General features: G+C 36.3%; 1 protein-coding gene and 1 long non-coding RNA gene across 3 annotated transcripts in view; one reads left to right on the forward strand and one right to left on the reverse strand.

Annotated features, from left to right (window-relative positions):
• LOC309649354 overlaps window positions 1-20,559 on the reverse strand; it is a 460,714-nt gene that overhangs the window by 106,701 nt on the left and 333,454 nt on the right. The window lies entirely within an intron of this gene.
• Window positions 1-20,559, forward strand: part of HYDIN (HYDIN axonemal central pair apparatus protein) — a 443,025-nt gene that overhangs the window by 7,378 nt on the left and 415,088 nt on the right. For both annotated transcript variants that reach the window (XM_082438963.1, XM_082438964.1), the window contains exon 2: window positions 14,264-14,419. The gene's annotated coding sequence lies outside the window, so the exon portion shown is untranslated. The remainder of the gene's footprint in view (window positions 1-14,263; window positions 14,420-20,559) is intronic.

The following is a 20,559-nucleotide window of genomic DNA, read 5'->3' on the forward strand; positions in this document are numbered from 1 at the left end:
CTTTTAAGCCCCTCAAATAAGTATTGAATGCTTAGTTGTTTTTAACATTAACCTGTGTTGGAATATGTAACATACCTGGCGTATGTTAGAGTGTATTTTGGTTTTTAATCCAGTGTTTGGGATCAGTTGCTGTTCATCTGGTTTATTGGATTCAGATTTGCTCTAGAGGTGAGATACAACTTGAGGAAGGTTCATATTGAACCGGATGTAGCTGACAGGTACCAATGATTTATAAGAATTTCTCTTTAAGAAAAAGGGCAGGAAAAATGCTGTCTGAAAAATGAATAAAAAAATAGAGGAGGACCATAAGATGAGCGATGATTTGTATAGTTTATCAAGTTAGTTACTGTTCTTAAAAAAATTCTTTTTAGTAGATCTTGAGATTTTTAATTTAATTGTGATGCTCTTTATTTATTTATGGCTGTGTTGGGTCTTCGTTCCTTTGTGCGGGCTTTCTCTAGTTGTGGCGAGGGAGGGGCTACTCTTTGTTGCGTTGTGCGGGCTTCTCATTGCAGTGGCCTCTCTTGTTGCAAAGCACAGGCTCTAGGTGCGTGGGCTTCAGTAGTTGTGGCACGTGGGCTCAGTAGTTGTGGCCCATGGGCTCTAGAGCACGGGCTCAGTAGTTGTGGTGCACGGGCTTAGTTGCTCCGCGGTATGTGGGATCTTCCCGGACCAGGGATCAAACCCGTGTCCCCTGCATTGGCAGGCGGATTCTTAACCACTGCACCACCAGGGAAGTCCCAATTGTGATGCTTTTTGAAAGGAATTTTTAACAGCCAGAAAATCTAAACGTCACAAATGTGTTTCCTAACAAACTTAGAGTAAGAGGTCTTATACATTTACTTTCTTCAGTATTGATTTTTGTTCTCCCTAAGAGGAAAGTCAGTTTTGTATTTTAGTGAGGGCTTTTATGTATTATCCTAATGTCACATAAATATTTAAATGTGTTAAAAAGTATCTTTTCGGAATAAGTTTAAAATCCAAATTTGTCGACTTTCTCTATCTTTACAGTAATCTTGTTTAAAAAGATTTGCATTAAAAGTTTCTACTCCAAAGATCTTGGAGTGTAGCAAAAGAAGGAAGATATTAGGATAGTTGGAAAAAACATGTTTATTATGCTTTTGTTATTTTACTTATCTTTGATGAGAATACTCGGTCTTTTAAATATTTAAACCTTATCTTTTATTTCCAGATGAGATCATTAATTGAATAGTTTTAACGTTAGTTACGGTACTGTGCTATGTGGTATGGGTATATGAAATCAGTTAATACCTCACATTTTTAGAAATGAAAATGTTGATTATAAACCCAATCAAAATCTTATTTTCCATGTTTAAATACTTAATACTTTTCATTGATTTTTTTTAAAAGGGCAACATATTTCGTTTAGTGTATTTTTGCTTTTGAAGGTGAAAGTAAGAAAAAGGAGATTTTTAGTTTTGTTTCAGTTTTTTGAATTGTTTCAAGCAGTAAATGGTTATTACTTTTTGTAAAACCAGTACCTCCTTACAAAGATTTTAACCAAAGCATGAGAGGTTTTCTGTTAATTTTTATGTTCTAAAAAAATAAAATCTTTTACTAATTACACTGGTACAATTAGGTCTTAAATTTCCTTTGTAATCTGTTTAATACAATTTGAACAAAACTTAGACTTAATATAGATATCATCCTTTATTAAAACGATGAAAAATTATTATACTTAGATGGTACAGATAGGCAAGGCCTGGCTGAAAATTTGTTTACAACATAGTTACTATTGAAAAGAGAGACTCAATTATTTGATAATAGGCCTCCCCACCTTTTTTTTTTTTAAAGTTAGATTAAAACTTATTTCTGGATGATCTTAGTAGAACTAACTATAATTCAGTATTTCCTAATAAATTTCTGTTTGGATGGTAAATGTTTTTCCGGTTGGCCTAATGGCCAAGTAGCAAAAAACTAAAAACTTGATACTACATATAGTCACTTATAATATGTTGGTATGTTTTAGAGCATGTAATTAAAACAATAATCCTCAATAAATTTATAATAAGTTATTGTTTATTGTTTTGTGCTTCCAATCAATGCATTCTTTTTTTTAAAATAAATTTATTTATCAATGCATTCTTTATATAAAATAGTTTATATAAAATTTTTGAATAAGAAGGGATTCCCCTGCCCTCCCCCATTCTGTTATTTGTTTTTTCTTAGTTTTGGTCAATACAGACAATGAAGGTAATTTATCTTTGGATAAGTACAAGTTTATACTGGAATGTTTTGGGAAGAGGTGAAGCTGCTTTATAGCCACAGATATGGAAGATGCCAACTGTTCTTTACTAGTGAAAATATTTAGAAATTATCTGTCACTGAGCATAGGTTTGCATTTAATTTTACTCAATTGAAAATTTTATTTAAAAGTGTAATCTGCTTATGTTCACATACAGGTTGAGTACTCATTTACAAATTGTACCCATAATAGTGTTTTTCTAATTTTCTCAAGATCTTGACCGTTGTGTCTTTACAGAGTGTCTTAGTAGATTAACCAGGTGTAATCATTCTATGTTCGTTTATACCAAGTGCAGGAGTATCAGTTTAGTCTGTTACCAGGGATTTAATAATATTTAATATTGCAGCCACATTGTTGATTTGTGGCTTAAATTTGTTATGATATAGTTAAGGAACACATTTGTAGAGATTGTTCTTTTTCTCTTTGTACAGTATGCTAAAAAGATACTTTTATTTTGAAAAGTCTACATATCTTTGTGGATAAACCTATTTTGTTTACATGTATATCTACATCTTTTTCCTCTTTAAGGATTTAGGATTTAAGATTGTGTACATCAACACCAAATTAATTTACTGGGCAAGACAGATGTGCTTTTACTGTCTAGACTTTTGGGAGTTCTATTCTATTTCCAGTGAACTCCAGGACTGAAAATTTAGTTTTTATACTAGACTAGCTGAGAAAATTCAAAACAAGCACAGACATCCTAATGAATTTCTTTTTTTTTTTGTTAGAGTAAACATCATTCCTGCAACTATCCTGTAACTCTAGTAATGTTAATCTCATCCTGGAGCTATTTTTATTGCACTTACTGCTTGGGTCATTCAGTTTGAAAATTTTTAATTGATTTTTCTGCTCTCTGGAACATTTTATTTTATTTCAAATAGTATGTATTTTTTACTGAGGTATATTTGATGCACAATATTATATAATTTTCAGGTGTACAACATAGTTCAGAATTTTTAAAGATTATATTCCATTTGAGCATTACTTACATTGTTCTTTCTTTTTTTTCTCCATTCTCTCATTTTCTTGCCAGAATTATAAACTCAAGGGCAAGGCACTATGACATATACTTATTTTGTATCTCATATTGTCAATATAGGTGTCTACAAAATACTATTTGATTTTGTGTTTTTATTATAGAAAACTTTCAAACATATACAACATTAAAATTAGATAACAGCCCCCCATGTACCCTCACCCAGTTACCATAACTATCCACATTTTTCTGAACTAATTTTATCCTCCACTTTTTTTTCTTGGAGTATTTTGAAGCAAATTCATGAAATATCTCTAACAGATATCACACCTAACAAAACTAATGTCACCCAATACTTAGTCTGTGTTTAATTTTTCCAGATTGTCTCAAAAATGGCTTTTTACAGTTGATTCAAATAAGGATCCAAATAAGGCTTACACATTGCATTTACTTAATATGTCTCCAAAGTCTCTCCATCTATTGAGTCCCTCTCCCAACATTTTCTTTTCCATGCTAATTTAACTGTCCTGTAATTTTCCACATTCCGGATTTGGCTGATTATTTTATCTTCTAACTTGTATGTATGCCACACATTGTCTATAAAATGGTAGTTAGATCTAGAGAATTGATTGCTTTTGGCAAGGATACTTCATAAGTGGTGTTGTGTGCTTCCTTTTCTGTCATGCCACGAAGCACAAAATGGCTGGTTGCCCCCTCTCAGTGACATTAGGGTTAGTCAGAGATTCAGATATCAATTTTATTTTTACACTAAGTTTTCTATCAACCTTTCACTTAATAGCATTAGCTTCTATTGAATATTGATTTTTAGCTCTATTAGAGGTTGCAAATTAGTGGTTTTCTGACCATATTTCTTCTGTACTAATTGGACTTTATAATATGTTCTTGAGTTCATCAACTATTTGTTTCTTTCTGAAGCAGTTTGTTCAGAAAAAGCTGGAGAAATGCTTAATTTTTTTAAAATTTAATTTTTTTATTGAGGTATAGTTGATTTACAATATTTTATTAGTTTCAGGTATACAACATAGTGATTCAAAATTTTTATAGTTTATACTGCATTTGTAGTTATTATAAAATATTGGCTATATTCCCTGTGCTGTACAATATGTCCTTGTAGCGTATTTATTTTATACATAGTAGTCTGTACCTCTTAATCCCCTACCCCTATTTTCCCCTCCCCCCTTTCCTTTCCCCACTGGTAACCACTAGTTTGTTCTCTATATCTGTCACTCAGTTTGTTTTTTATTATATTCACTAGTTTAATTTTAGAGTCCACATATAAATGATAACATACGGTATTTGTCTTTCTCTGTCTGACTTATTTCACTAAGCATAATATTCTCTAGGTTCATCCATGTTGCTGCAAATGGCAAAATTTCATTCGTTTTTATGGCTGAGTAGTATTCCATTGTATGTGTATACCACATCTTCTTTATCCACTCATATTGATGGGCACTTAGGTTGCTTCCATATCTTGGCTATTGTAAATAATGCTGCTATGGACTTTGGGGTGCGTGCATATTTTTGAATCAGTGTTTTTGTGTTTTGTTTTCTTTAGATAAATACCTAGGAATTGATGGATCATATGATAGTTCTATATTTAGTTTTTGAGAACCCTCCATACTGTTTTTCATAGTGGCTACACCAATTTACATTCCCACCAACAACATACAATGGTTCTCTTTTCTCCACGTCCTTGCCAACATTTGTTACATGTGGTCGTTTTGATGATAGCCATTCTGACAGATGTGAGGTACATGAGATCTCGTTGTGGTTTTCATTTGCATTTCTCTGATGATTAGCCATGTTGAGCATCTTTCCATGTGCCTGCTGGCCATCTGTATGTCTTTGGAAAAATGCCTGTTCAGATCTTCTGCCCATTTTAAAATTAGGTTGGCTGTTTTTTTTTGGTATCGAGTTACATATTTCAGATATTAATCCCTTATCGGTCATATCATTTTGTTGTTTTTTATTTTGTTGATGGTTTCCTTTGCTGTGTAAAAGCTTTTAAGTTTAATTAGGTCCCATTTGTTTGCTTTTGTTTCCTTTGCAGTAGGAGACAGATCCAAAAATATATATTGCTACAGTTTATATCAAAGAGTGTTCTGCCTATATTTTCTTCTAGGAGTTTTATGGTTTCTGGTCTTATAAATGCTTAATTTTAAAAAACACTTTGTCAGTTTTCAGATAAGTAAGTTGGTGTCTTAGCAACCTCCAGGGGTGACAAATAAAAATTTTTTTTGCAGTTGTTTTTTTAAACTATCTTTAGGACCTCATGGGTGGTTATATATTTGATGTATCTTAATCAATTACAATTATTGTTCTCACTTGATGCTTGAATTACCCTATTTGGGATGGGTGTGTGGGAGAGAGACTCCGAGTTGATACTATGCCATTTTTTGCATAATTCAAACAGTCTTTGATACTTTCTGGCACAACATGTGCCAGTTTCATCTTTTATATTTTCTGCCCAGACCTGATGTCATCCTGACCTTAGTGGGAATGTCTGCAGTGCTGTGGTTCTCAAGATTTTTGGTGTCAAGACCCTTTTACGCTCTTAAAAATTATTGAGGAATCCAAAGAACTTTAATTTATGGGGGTTTATCTGTTGATATTTTCCATATCAGAAATTAAAACTGAGAAAAATTTTGTTTGTTAATTCAAAAATAATGATAAAACTGTTATATGTCAATGTAAATATTTTTTATGAAAAATAACTTTCAAAACAAGATTTAGTGAGAAGCATGGCATTGTTTACATTTTTGCAAATCTTTTTTTTTTTTTTTTGTCTTTATAATAGAAGATGGCTAGATTCTCATATCTGTTCTTACATTCAGTCTGTTGTGACACACTGTTTTGGTTGAAGTACTTAAAATCTGGCCTCACATGGCTATGTGATTGAGAAATGGAGGAGTATTTAAGAACCTCTTTATGTAATTATGGATATTCTTTGATGCTGTTCTAGAATGTGACAGGTAATAGTTTCTTAAAAGTTGGTTGCAATGAAGAATCTTAAACTATATTAATAACATTTTATACTCTGTTACACTAACATCCACTGGTCTGTCTTGCACTTTGAGAGGGTCACTTACCCACATGTGGTTTTGTAACACCATGAATTTGTCATTTGGAAAATATCAGTTCATTGAATTTTGTACATCTTGCAAATGTTCACACATTTGATTATATGGTATCAAAAATAAATCACATTTTTAAACATCCCCACTAATCTCATCAGGGAAATCTAAGTACTGAGAAGCTGTCACGCTCACGGTGGTGGACAAAATTTTTCTAAAATTCTGATTTTCACTTGAGTGCTTAAATTTTATCATGGCAGCAAATATTGTCAGTTGTTATCAATTTTTGAGAAAATATCTGTCAAAAATACTCAAGTCTGAATAACTATAGTTTGTCTGCTGGTTGTTCTTTAAAGTGAAAATGGTGTTCCATGAAAAATGCACCACTTCGGTTTACAGCTCAGTCACACACATGCTTCCTGGAGACAGCCATCCTACTTGGATATGCAGCAGAAGTGCTTCATGTGTAGTTCCCATTTCTTCACCTAGAGTATTAAAGATGTACTCAAGGGTTGAGACAATAAAATTCCTCATGTTTACTACTTCCTCAAAGGTATTCTTAGGTAAAAATGGCTTCCCCTCCCCCCACTATCATATGTGTGATGAAGAAGGACTACTAGTATAGTTTGTTGCCACTACCATGATTTGTGCTAAGACACCAGCAATTTTGCCCACTGCTTTTGCATAACATTCACTAGTAACGTAATGAAAAGGGGAAATAATGTCTTGGTTGGGTCCACATACCACACTTTGAGAACTGGAGCTCTGGTGTTTCCCCATTATATCAGCTGCTGAGTTTTTAAAAGTTTATTTCATTATTTTTATTTATATTAATGAGGTGTTCCTATTTTTGAGGCTTTTAAAAACATAAATGAGTGTTCATTTTTCCATGTTTTTAAATCTGTGAAGATAGCATATTTTTCTCTTTAGCTCTATTAATATGATTATTTGTATTAATGGATTTCCTAATATTGAACTCCTCTTACATTTCTGAAATAAGCACTGCTTGATCTTGATGGATTATTGGATTCTGTTTGCTAATAGTAGTTACAATATTTGCATTAATATTTATAAGTGAAATTGGTCTATAGTTTTATTGAGCAGTATTTATCTGGTTTTGGAATCAATTTTATATTTGCTTTATAAAAATAATTTGGATGTTTTCATTTTTTCCCCTATGTGCTGAGGGAGTGTAAATAGCATTTGCATCATCTGATCTTTAAGCTTTGGTAGACTGCTTTGTGAAATGAGCTGAGCCTGGTGTGTTTTTGGCAGGGGAACTCGTTTATGATTTTCTTTATTTCTTCTTACAAAATTCATTTGTTTAGAGCTTTTGTTTCTATTCGTGTCAGTTTTGGTATATTTACCTAAAGTGTTACTTATTTCATCTAAATTTTATTAAAAATTTTTTTTCCATAAAATTGTACAGGGTAGTCTCATGATTTAAAAAAATTTTCTGTTTTGCGTTAGTTTCTTTTGTGTGTTTGTACTTTCTTTTAAAAATCAGGTTAACTATTTCTATTTTGTTGATGAATTTTCAAAGAACCAGCTTTTTTGGTTTACTTATTGTTTCTTCTGTTTCTAACTCATCAATTTCTGCTTTATTTTTTTAAAATTGACATATAACATTGTATTAGTTTCAGATGTACAACATAATGGTTCAGTATATGTATATATTGCAAAATGATCACCACGATAAGACTGGTTAACATTCATCAACATACATAAGTTACAAATTTTCTATTTCTTATGATGAGAACTTTGAAGATCTACTCTCCCAGCAACTCAAGTATACAATAGAGTATTTTTAACTACAGACAGTTGACTCTTGACCAACATGGGTTTGAACTGTGCAGGTTCACTTACATGTGGATTTCTTTCACTAAATGTGTATTATATATATATATACACTATACTGTCCGTAGTTGGTTGAATCCATGGATGTGGAACTGTGTATAAGGAAGGCTGAATATAGAGTTATACTTGAGTATTTGACTGCGTGGAGCATTGGTGCCCCTAATCCCTGACTTGTTCAAGGGTCAACTGTATATGTATTAACCTCCACCTCTGCCAACCACCAACCTATACTCTGTATCCATGATCTCACTTTTTAAATTTTAATTTTTTATATTCTATGTGTAAGTAAGATCATACGGTATCTGTCTTTCTCTGTCTGACTTATTTCAATTAGCACAATGCTGTCAAGGTTCATCCACGTTGTCACAAATGGCAGGATTTCCTTCCTTTTTTATGGGTGAATAATATCTCATAATGCATACTGCATTTTCTTTTTCTTTCTTTTTTTTTTACAGTTGAAATTTATTTGATGTATAATATCATGTTAGTTTCAGGTGTACTACGTAATGACTTTACATTTGCATACACTATGAAATGATCACCACAATAAGTCTAGTCTTGTAACTAGCTGTCCATATGCAAAGTTATCACAATATTATTGACCATATTCCTTATGCTGTATATTACATCCTCATGACTTATTTATTGTATAACTGATGGTTTATACTTTTTAATCCCCTATACCTATTTCACCCCCACTTCTATTTCTGGCAACCACCTGTTTGTTCTCTGTATCTATGAGTCTGTTTTCATTTTGTTTTGTTATTTTAGATTGCACATAGAAGTGAGATCATGAGGTATTTGTTTTTCTCTGACTTACTTCACTTAGCTTATTTAATACCCTCTAGATCCATCCGTGTTGTCTCAAATGGCAAGATTTTTTTTATGGCTTAGTAATATTCCATTGTATATATACCACATATTCTTTATCCATTCATCTGTTGATGGGCACTTAGCTTGCTTCCATATCTTGGCTATTCTAAATAATGCTGCAATGAACATTGGAGTGCATACATATATCTTTTTGAAATAGTGTTTCTGTTTTCTTCGGGTATATACCCTGAAGGGAAATTGCTGGATCATATGGCAGTTCTATTTTTAATTTTTTGAGGAAACTCCATAGTGTTTTCCATAGTGGCTGCACCAATTTACAATCTCACCAACGGTGCACGAGGGTTCCCTTATCTCCACATCCTTTCCAACACTTGTTTTTTTGTTGTCTTTTTGATAATAACCATTCTGATAGGTGGGAGGTGATATCTCCCTGTGGTTTTATGATCATCTATTGAGATGATCATATGATTTTTTATCCATTTTGTGAGTGTGTTGTATCACATTGATCGATTTGCAGATGTTGAACCATCTTTGCATCCCTGGAATAAATCCTACTTGATCATGGTGTATGATCACTTTTAATGTATTATTGAATTTGGTTTATTGAGGTTTTGCATCTATGATTATCAGGGATATTGGCCTATAATTTTCTTTTCTTGTGGCATCCTTGTCTGGTTTGGTATCAGGGTAATGTTGGCCTCTAAAATGAGTTTGGAAGTGTTTCTATTCTATTTTTTTGGAAGAGTTTGAGGACTGGTATTATTTCTTCTTTAAATGTTTGGTAAAAATCACTAGTGAAGCCGTTTGGTCCTGGACTTTTGTTTATTAGAATGTTTTTGATTACTCATTCAATTTCCTTACTAGTAATCTGTCTGTTCAGATTTTCTATTTTTTTAAAAAAATTTATTTATATTTATTTTTGGCTGTGTTGGGTCTTTGTTTCTGTGCGAGGGCTTTCTCCAGCTGTGGCGAGTGGGGGCCACTCCTCATTGCGGTGCGCGGGCCTCTCACTGTCGCGGCCTCTCCCGTTGCGGAGCACAGGCTCCAGACGCGCAGGCTCAGTAGTTGTGGCTCACAGGCTTAGTTGCTCCGTGGCATGTGGGATCCTCCCAGACCAGGGCTCGAACCCGTGTCCCCTGCATTGGCAGGCAGATTCTTAACCACTGCACCGCCAGGGAAGCCCCAGATTTTCTATTTTTGTCATTCAGTCTTGGTAGTGTTTTTAGGAATTTGCCTATTTCTTCTACATTGTTTAATTTGTTGGTATACAATTGTTTATAGTAGTCTCTTATAATCCTTTGTATTTCTGTGATATCAGTTGTAACGTTTCCTCTTTTATTTCTGATTTTATTTATTTGAGTCCTCTCTTTTTTATCTTGATGAGTCTAGCTAAAGGTTTATCAATTTTATCTTTTCAAAAACCAGCTCTTGATTTCATTGATCTTTTCTATTGTGTTTTTAGTCTCTATTTCATTTATTTCCACTATGATCTTTGTTATTCCCTTCCTTCTACTAACTTTGGGCTTCATTTCTTCCTCTTTTTCTAGTTGCTTGAGGTATAAAGTTAGATTATTTATTTGAGATTTTCTTATTTCTTGAGGTAGGCATTTATTGCTATGAACTTCCCTCTTAGAACTGCTTTTGTGGCATCCCTTATGTTTTGGTGTGTTGCATTTCCATTTTTATTTGCCTTAAGGTATATTTTGATTCCTCTTTTAATTTCTTTTTTAACTCACTGGTTGTTCAGTAGCATGTTGTTTAATCTCTCCATATTTGTGAATTTTCTAGTTTTCTTCTTATAATTGATTTCTAGTTGCATACCATTGTGGTTGGAGAAGATGCTTGATATGATTTCTGTTTTCTTAAATTTATTAATACTTGTTTTGTGGCTAACATATAATCTATCCTGGAGAATGTTCCATGTGCACTCGAGAAGAATGTGTATTCTGTTGTTTTTGCATGGAATGTTCTAGATATATTTGATAAGTCCTTCTAGTATAACGTGTTATTAAAAGTCAGTGTTTCCTTTTGATTTTCTGTCTGAATGATCTATCCATTAATGAAAATGGAGTATTAGAGTCCCCTATTATTCTTGTATTTCTATCTATTTCTCCCTTTATGTCTGTTAATATTTGCTTTATATATTTAGGTGCTCTTTTGTTGAGTGTGTAAATATCTCTCATTCTTTTCTGAGGGACAACTTAGTCTGGTAAAGTTTTCTTGGTTGGCAGGTTTTTTTTTTTTTCTTTTGGAAGTTTGAATATATAATCACATCACATTCTCTCTTGGACTGCAAGGTTTCTGCTGAGCTATTCAGTGATAGTCTTGTGGGAGTTCTCTTGTAAGTGCCAAGCTTCATTTCTCTTGCTACTTACAAGATTTGATCTTTTTTTAATATTATTTTTATTTTTTGCAGTTTTATTATAATGTGTTTTGGAGAAGATCTCTTTGGGTTGAATTTGTTTGGGGACCTCTGAGCTTCATGATCTTGATGTCTAAATCTCTCCCCAGATATGGGAAATTTTTATTCATTATTTCTTTAAATAAGCTTTTTGCCCCTCTCTCCCTCTCTTCTCATTCTGGGGCTTCCATAATGCATAGATGATGATGATGATGGTGATTTTGGTGCCCCTTAACTCCCTTAGGGTTTCTTCATTCCCTTTCATTATATTTTCTTTCTACTCTTCTGACTGGATCATTTAAAATAATCTGTCTTCAACCTCACTGATTATTTTTTTCTTTCACTTGATCGAGTCTGCTGTTGAAGCTCTTTATTGAATTCTTTAGAACAATTATTTTGAATTCTTTTTTGGGTAATCTGTGGATCTCTATTTCTTTGGGGTCCATTACTGGAAGTTTACTGTGTTGCTTTGGTGGTGTCATGTTTCCCTGATTCTCCATAATCCCTGTAGCCTTGTGTAGGCATCTGCACATTTGAAGGATCAGTCACCTCTTCCAAACTTTATGGACTGACTTTGGTAAGGAAAGACCTTCACCTTTGGGTGGTGGCATGCTGGAGCATTTTGTGATTCTAAGTCTAGTGATGTGGGGCACCAAGTGTGAGGGTGTGTTGTGGTTCTGGGTCCAGGAGTACATGGTGTCTTGTTAGCTCAGGCGGCTGGGATCTATGACATTGACAATTGCATGATCCTTGGAAAGAGCTGCAGGGGTCCACAGTGGCTGCAAGGGCTCCTGGTCCTCAGTGGTGCCTCTAGGTCCAGTGGCTAGGGACCAGGGCACATGGTAGTGGTGGTTTGAGTCAGGGTATACACATACTTGGTTGCGGGGGCAGCTGCAGGTGCCTGCATGGTGGCAGGGGCTGGCTGCAGACACCTGTGTGGTGGCAAAGGCCAGAGCCAGCAGCAGGGGCCAGGGCCAACTGCTGTGGCTGCATGAACAGCTGTGGAGGCCCTGGCTGTTGGTATGTACTCGTTTGACTAAAGGGACAAGCCTTAGGTGAGTGCAAGGCAGTGGAGGCTAGTGATAGGAGCTGGGGCAGGCAGCATACAGGCACACACTTGCAGGGGCTTGCTTCAGGCCCATGTAGCAGTACAGGCCAGTGACAAGAGTCAGGACCATCTCTGGGTCCACAAGCTGCTGAGGGGGCCTTGGCTGTCTCTGTGCACTCTTGTGGCTGAAATAACTGGCCATGGGTGCATGCACAGCAATGGGGATCAGTTTTGGGGGCCTAGGCTGCAGAGACTGACTGGTAGCCAGTGTGGATCCTGGGCTTTGGTGGGGAGGGACTTGTGCAGATGGTGTCTTTGAACATGAAAACCTGTGAGGTGAAAATCTCAGCAGCAAAATCTTCAGGGGGCCCACAGTGAGTATGCTTACTGTTGGTTTCCTCAGCAGCAAAAGCTGTTAGGGTCCACTGCGAGCAGTCTGCTGGGATCTGCAATGAAATCTTCAGTGATAAAAGCTGGGGAGGCGGTCTACAGTGTCTGCAAGGGCTATTGTGGTCCTCAGCAGTGAAGACTTCTGTGGTCCTCTGCAGAGCCGGCTGCTGGGAACCACATTTGCTCATGCTTCAGGACTGATACTGGTAGCTCCTGCCCTTCTCTGTTCCTAGCCAGCTCTAGGTGTCTCAGCCTTGCTGGTCTCTGGGCAGGGTAAAACTGAAGTGGGTTCTTTGTGCAGTGCTCCGAAAGGCTGGGGAAGCTGGTTGCTCACCCCACTTTCCTTTCACTGATGAGGGAAACTTCAGGCTGAGGAGTTTCCTCTTAGCATTGACCAGTGCCAGCCTGGGGGATGGGATGACACAGACAAAATGAAACTATTCTTCCTACCCTTTTTTTGTGGTTATTTTCAGTTTTTTGGCTCCATTGTGTTGCTGAAGCTTCTTAAGTGGACTCCTGAGCTCTCCCAGAGCTATTTTCATTCATGGATAGGTGTCTAATTGTTATTCTTTGTGTGTGTGGGGTCTCCTACTCCACCATCTTGATGATGTCACTCTTGTCCAGTCCTTTAAAAATGTCACTTAGGTGCATGGTTTCTAACAAGGTGGCTGTTATAATTGTTACATTATTTCTCTTTAGTAATGTGTCTTTTTTTCCCCTTTGCCTTCAAGATTTTCTCTTTGTTTTGTGTTTTCAGAGGTTGAATTTGATATGTCTCTATCTTGCTTGGGTATTTATCTTGGTTGGTGGTTTAGATCTGTGGTTTGATATATGCCATTAATTTTGGAAATTTTTAGCCATTATCCCTTCAACTATTTATTCTATCGCAGTCTCTGTCTTATTTTCCTTCTGGAATTCTAATTGCACATCTATTAGATCATTTGTTGTTGTCTTACAGTTCCTGGATGCTATATTCTGTTTTTATTCTTAAATATTTTTTTCCTTGTTGTTCAGTTTATATATTTATCAAGTTCACTGATTCTTCCCTTAGCTTTGTTAAGTCTACTAATGAACTTCTCAATAACAGTCTTGATCTCTATTACTGTGTTTTTTTTTCCTAGCCTCTCCATTTTTTTTTTTTTTTCTTATAGTTTCTCTCTCTCTGCTGAAATTCCTCATTTGACAATGAGTGTTGTCTAATTTTTCCACTGGAGCCTTTGACATATTTTTCATAGTTATTTTAAATTCCCTATCTGATAGCACCAATTTCTGTGTCATATATGAGTTTGGTTCTGTTGATTGTTTTGTCTCTTGGCATTGTGGGTTCTTTCTCTTGCTTTTTTTGTATACCACATTACTGGTAATTTTTTTTTTTTTTTTTTTTTTTTTATAGGGGCGATAGAGAAGAAGGATCTGGGCAGGGCTCCATGCCCTTCCTGCAGCAGCTGCTCTTCCACTCCCCTAAGCCTGTACCATGAGGAGTGCTTTCTCAGGACTCTTGCCATCATTTTTTGTGAGTATCCATTGGAATCTGCAGAGAGAGAGGCCGGTGAGTGGTGTGAAGTCCCCTTTATCTGCAGCCTTTAGAGCTCCATACTCTGTCACCAGCCAGTACTCAGCCTTCACCAATTTCTTAACAATTCTAGGTGAATTCTTCTTACCAGTGTTCAAGTGCCCCAAGTAAACAAGTGCTTGCATTTCATGTCTCCCTGTAGGCATTTGTCTCTCAGATTTGGGGCTAGTTGGCATTTCTTCAACTTCAGCTCTGTGATGGATCCAGGAAAAGTCATTAACTAGCAGTTTGTTCAACTTATTTTTTCTCTTATAAGGCCTTTTCCAGCTCTCAATAGCCAAGCAGAAACCCAAAACCCAAAACCCGATCCTTCTTTTTACCCCCCAATATCTCTACTGGTAGGATGACTCTTTGTCCTGATTTACACCAGTATAATTATTAATAGCATCCCCCTTACATTCAAGAGTTTCTTCATTTGGATGATAAAGTGTATGATCAGCCTGTCCTTGAAAATATTACATAATGAGGTTTCACTAGGAACATATGTTAAGTTTGGATGGATTTATTTTGGATAAAAATCAAATATTGAAGGTCATTTTGGTAATATTCAAAAGGACATGGGGAGAAAAGGTGTAAATGAAAGACATCAACCAAATCCAATGTGTAGACTTTGTTTGGATCCTGTTTCAATCCAAAACAATTTTTTTTTCAACAGTCAGGGACATCTGAACATGGGCTTACGTATTAGAAGATATTAAAAAATTATTGTTATTTGGTTAAGTATTACAATGATATTATAGTTATGTTTTTTAAAAATCTTATTTGTTATAGATAAATTCTGATGTATTTGGAGGTGAAATGGTATGATAGTGGGAATTTATTTTAAAATGCTCGAAAACAAAAATAAAGGTGAAGGGCGAGAGAAATGTGATAGATAAAAATGAGAATGACAAAATATTGATAATTGCTGAAGCTAGGTGATAGGTAATTATTTTATTATCTCATCTTTATTGTATTTTTTGGTCAATTTCCATAATAAAAACTTTTAAAAAGAGAGACAAGAATATAATCAGGAATTTATTTCTTTAAAAAAAAAAAGGTAATTATCCTAAAATTTAAAGTGGTAAAGGTGAATTTTTCTTGTGGCAGATCAGAGGTCAGGCAACCCTGCCTAAAATTTCATTTGAAAACTTCCTGTGCTTCAGTGATTATTTAGCAAACCAGATAATCTGTGATACGACAGGTACAGGGAGAAAAACAAGAGGTGAAATGCCATGGTTTCAATGTAGTTCAGTCCTGTAGACCCACACTGGACCAGGAGGAGGGAATGAACCTTGCAGTTGTCTTATTAATCCTGGTTCAATTCAGTGTCTATTTTGTGCAACCTTATCTTAAGGATACGCTCTGCTATTCTTCCCTTTATCCAGGTTCTCACTGTCCCTCCATTCTCTCCTGTTTTCATAATTTGGAGAGACAAATGCCTTCGGAAGTGGGTAGCAAGGTTATAAACTCTGAGGGGCCAAGGACTGTTCACTGTTTTGAACGGTGAATGGTATACCTAGTACCATTACTGGCACATGAAAGACATTAAATAAATATTGGATGAAGAAATGAATGAATAAATTCACATTTGCTGCTTGCCACATGGAAGGGACCTACTAAATATTGTATTTGTTGAATTGAATTGTGAGTGACAGAACTGACAAGAGAATTTTAGAGTTTTATGTGCATTTAGTTCTGGACCTCTTCAAGTGTTCAAAAGATGTCCAGATGAACAGAATTAGCCAACGTGATGCCTGTGAACAGGCAGGGGAAATCAAATGAAGTGCAGCTTCATTTAAAATGAAAAGAACAATATGCAGTTGCATATAGGCCGCCTTTCTTTCAAATATACTCATGGAAATGATTAGGAGAGGACAGTGATTCTCTCCTCCCCTCTAAAAGTCCTTAGCTATAGTTCTGCCAAGAAATCAGGAGATTGTAATATCCTGTCCACAAAAAGTTGTTATGACAGGTACCCTTAAATAAACAGGTGTAATTAATCATGGTGCTGTTTGTTTTGATGAGCATGCAAGAGTGACAAGTTAATAATAAATCTCCAGCTCATACAGGGGAGGTGGCTATAAGGAGATGCTGTGGTTTAATTTACATCTTTGGAAGGCACTGAAGATTTAATAATCTCCCTGTCTCATATATCAAACTAATACCCCTGAGGTAGAAAAGCAAAACATTTTTAACTATTAATCTGAGAAGCAATAAAGTCTTGTCTCAGATCACAAATAAATTGAGTTTCTGGTGGTCTCAGTGGACCCCTAGTATGTGTGATTTATTCAGATTCCAAAGCCACTCAGGACCCCTGGGAACCTTGGCTTCAAAACCATGCAAGTTGGGAACACCATGGGAATTGCCAATCCAATCAGAAGGTCTAGACCGAGGGCAGTGACTGATTTTACCTTAGATCTACCCAATAATTTATTTCACTTTCTATGTCGACTACAAATAGATTATGGAATACAAGTGTATGTGAATTTGAGATTCAGTTCTAAACAATTGCTTTTAGGTTTTGCTTTGGTTTAGTTCTGCTTATGTTAATACTTGTTCTTAAAAGATCAAAAGCTGTTTTGAAGTTTTTACTAAGTGTAGGATTTTAACCTGGCTTGAGAAACTGGGATACAGAAAGGGGAAAAAATCCTTCATGGCACGATGAGCCACTTGTGAAACCTAAACTGTTTTCAGACTTCCAGCTCTTTGTTTCTTAAGGAGCTAAGCTCTGGGGTGTATTGAATTTATTAATTTGGAAAACTGTCTCCTTATTGATACTAGTAGAGAAGATATCATCTTCCTTTTTTAAAGAATGGACCATAATGGTCTCAGAGAAAGAGGAAGGTAGAATTATGTGCATTTGCTGTATGCACAAGTGTATTCATTGCTCTAATTTGCTATGAAATAATTTTTATAATGGAATTAGATGATAAAGTATGATTTCTGTTCATCTTTTTACTAATACTGCTTATAATTTCAACTGAATCATTGCGATGTTTAATGTACTGTTATAGGAAGTAGAACATAAAAATATCCAATTCCCCTCATCCTTCTACCTTCCTTCAGCCCTGTGGCTCACAGCTGTAAATTAAGGTTGCATTTTGTCATGTGTTCCAAGGGCATGCTGACTGGCACAGAATGAGATTCAGGCTTCAACTAGCATATCCATTCGACTTAGCAATTAGGAAAACACATAATATCACCCCAGATATACTTCGGCTACTTCTGCCTGCCTCGCTTTGAGGAAGCCTATATTCTCCTGGTCAGGAGTTCAGGTTGGGCCAGGTGGGAGACGGCTTAGAGGAAAATCTCTTCCTCCTTCGTATTCACCTAGCAAACATCCATTGACTCCCTTAGGTCATGGGGATGTAAGGACAAACAAGGACAGAGGCAAAGAGCACTGTATCAGTTGCCTATTGCTACTGTAACAAATTACCACAAACGTAGTGACTTAAACAACACAGATTTATTATCTTCCTGCTCTGAAGGTCAGAAATCTAAAGTCAAGGTATTGGCAGGTCTGTGTCCTTCTGGAGGCTCTAGGGGGAAGTCTGTTTCCTTGCCTTTTCCAGCTTCTAGATGCTGCCTACATTCCTTGGTTCATGGCTCCTACCTCGAATCACTTCAACTCCTGCTTCTGCTGTCACATCTCCTACTATTCAACATATCTCCTACTCCCTCTTACAAGGATTCTTGTGATAACATTGAGCCCAGGATAGTCCAGCATAATCTCCTCACCTTAAAACCCTTAATTTAATCACACCTGCAAAGTCATATTTTCCATATAAGGGGTTCCAGGAATTAGGATGTGAACGTCTTTGGAGGCAGCTTTATTCAGCAAGAATTTGGCATTGGACAGCTGTGCTACTCTCTGACTTAGCTTGACTATTAAGTAAGTTTCTTCACCTCTCTGAATCTCAAGCTTCTTATCTGAGAAATGGAGTAAGTAATACCCATCTTATAGGCTTGTGTGAAGATCAAATGCCTGAAAATAATTAGCATTGTGTCTGACACATATTACTAGTTCAACGAATGGGAAGTTAATGGATTATTGTTTTTACTATTCAGTGATGAAAGGGCACAGTCTCACCTCTTTGAGGACTTCTGAGTCTAGTGGGGAAGATAAACACCTAAACAAATCATTATAAGCCAGTGTGAGGCAGTGTTACATGGGCTATATTTGTCTCAGGCCACAGGGTCCTCCATGCATGATTTCAATTGTTCGTTTGTAGATGATTACCTAACATGAGTTTTGAGGTGAAGAAAGGCAAAACATAAAAGGTCGTCTGAAGCTATGACTGACGTGGAATGTCAGGTCCTGGAAGGTTGTGTATTTTTATTTTGATGATCTCATTTTTTTTCCTAAGAAAAAACTATTTCCTTCTCTTGAGATATTATGTTAACTTTCTTGGACTTAGGGTATATGCTGTTTAACAAGTTAGGGCCTTGCACGGCTCAGACTACATCATATGGTAAAAGGAGAGACAATAGTGTAGGTCTATAAAGGAAAGTTGAAAGTCTTCTTGCTCCCCTCTCCTCCTCTTGCTACTGACTTTCACACCTTCCCTCCCCCACGGGGAAAGAGTGCTGATCTGTTTGGAAATGTCCCAGGATTGTAGCTGGGCCATGTTTGCTGGTGACTAGAGTCCCTGTATATGAAAAAGTCCGTGTTCTGAGTGGGTACCATTCTTGTGTCTCTCCCATCGTTGTGGCTTGAGTGCTGAGGACCAGGGTTCACTCTTTTCCTTCTGTGTATCAACTGGCCTGAGCACGTGTGCTCTCCCTATTCTGTCTGTCTTGTTTCCTAATTCTGCCCTCATTTTACCTGACCCTTCAGCAGCAGGCGATGCAGACTCTTCATTTGGCTTCTAGAATACCACTTTCTTGTTCTACCTCATGTCCACTCCTTTTCTGTCATCCCGGTTGGGTCTTTCTCATTTCCCTGACTTATATTCAAATTTACCAAAGCTCAGTCCCAAGGCCTCTTCTCTTTTCTGTCTCTATTTATCCCATTCGTATGGATTTAAATACCATCTATATATTTATGGTGCTGGCATTAGTTTTCCCTTGCTGCTGTAACAAATTACCACAGACTTAGTGGCTTAAAACAACACTAATTTATTATTTTACAGCTTTTTAGGTTAGAAGTTTGACACGGTCTCACTGGGCTACAATAGCCTGTCAGCAGGGCTGTATTCCTTTCTGGAATCTCTAAGGGAGAATTCATTTCTTCATCTTTTCCAGCTTCTAGAGGCCTCCTACATTCCTTAGCTTGTCTTATTCCTTAGCAACATCATATCTCCCTGAACTTTCTTCCCTCGTCATCTCTCTCTCACCACAGCTGAGAAGAATTCTCTCATTTTAAGGTCCCATCTGATAAGATTGGGTTTACTCATATAATCCAGGATAATCTCCCCGCCTCAAAGTCCATACCCTTAATCACATCTGCAAAGTTTTTTGCCATGTAAGGTAATATATTCACAGGTTCTGAAGACTAGGTCATGGACATCCCTGGGTGAACATTGTTCTGCCTACCACAATGCCCAAATATATGTCTCCAGCCTAGACCATTCTCCTTAACTCTAGGACCATATATTCAATCACCTACTTGACATCTCTGTTTGGATGTTTAATAGACATCTCAAACCTAATTTGTCCAAAACTGAGCCCCTGGGCAACACACATATGCATATACTATATGTACATGCATACATATATATACACATATATATGCATATATATAATTTGAGGTTAAACTTGAGCTTGGTATGGAATCTCAGCCCTCTATATCCAATGTCTAGAGCTCATGCAATCCAAAACCTCCCTGCTAGAGTAAACTTGTATTCCAAGCCCCATTTTATAAGACCCAGAAAGGTTTTGACCATGTCTGGAGGAAAAGACTCATCTCTTGACCTTCAGTTTGATGCATGGAATACATCTTATCCCAAAGATAGAACTGATAATTTGAGACGTCATAATGTATTCTTGGCTGTGGCTCAGCTTTTTGTGACATTAAAAGATTATTTAGGACCAAGTGTAAAACCTATCCTTTGTAACCCTGTCTGTGAACCGTTACTGGTATGACAGGAGGGGGTCAATACAGACATAAGGACTTCCTTCCCTCACTGATAGGG

This window comes from Balaenoptera physalus (genome assembly GCF_965194825.1).
Source record: "Balaenoptera physalus genome assembly, chromosome: 19".
NCBI classification, from domain to species: Eukaryota; Metazoa; Chordata; class Mammalia; order Artiodactyla; family Balaenopteridae; genus Balaenoptera; species Balaenoptera physalus.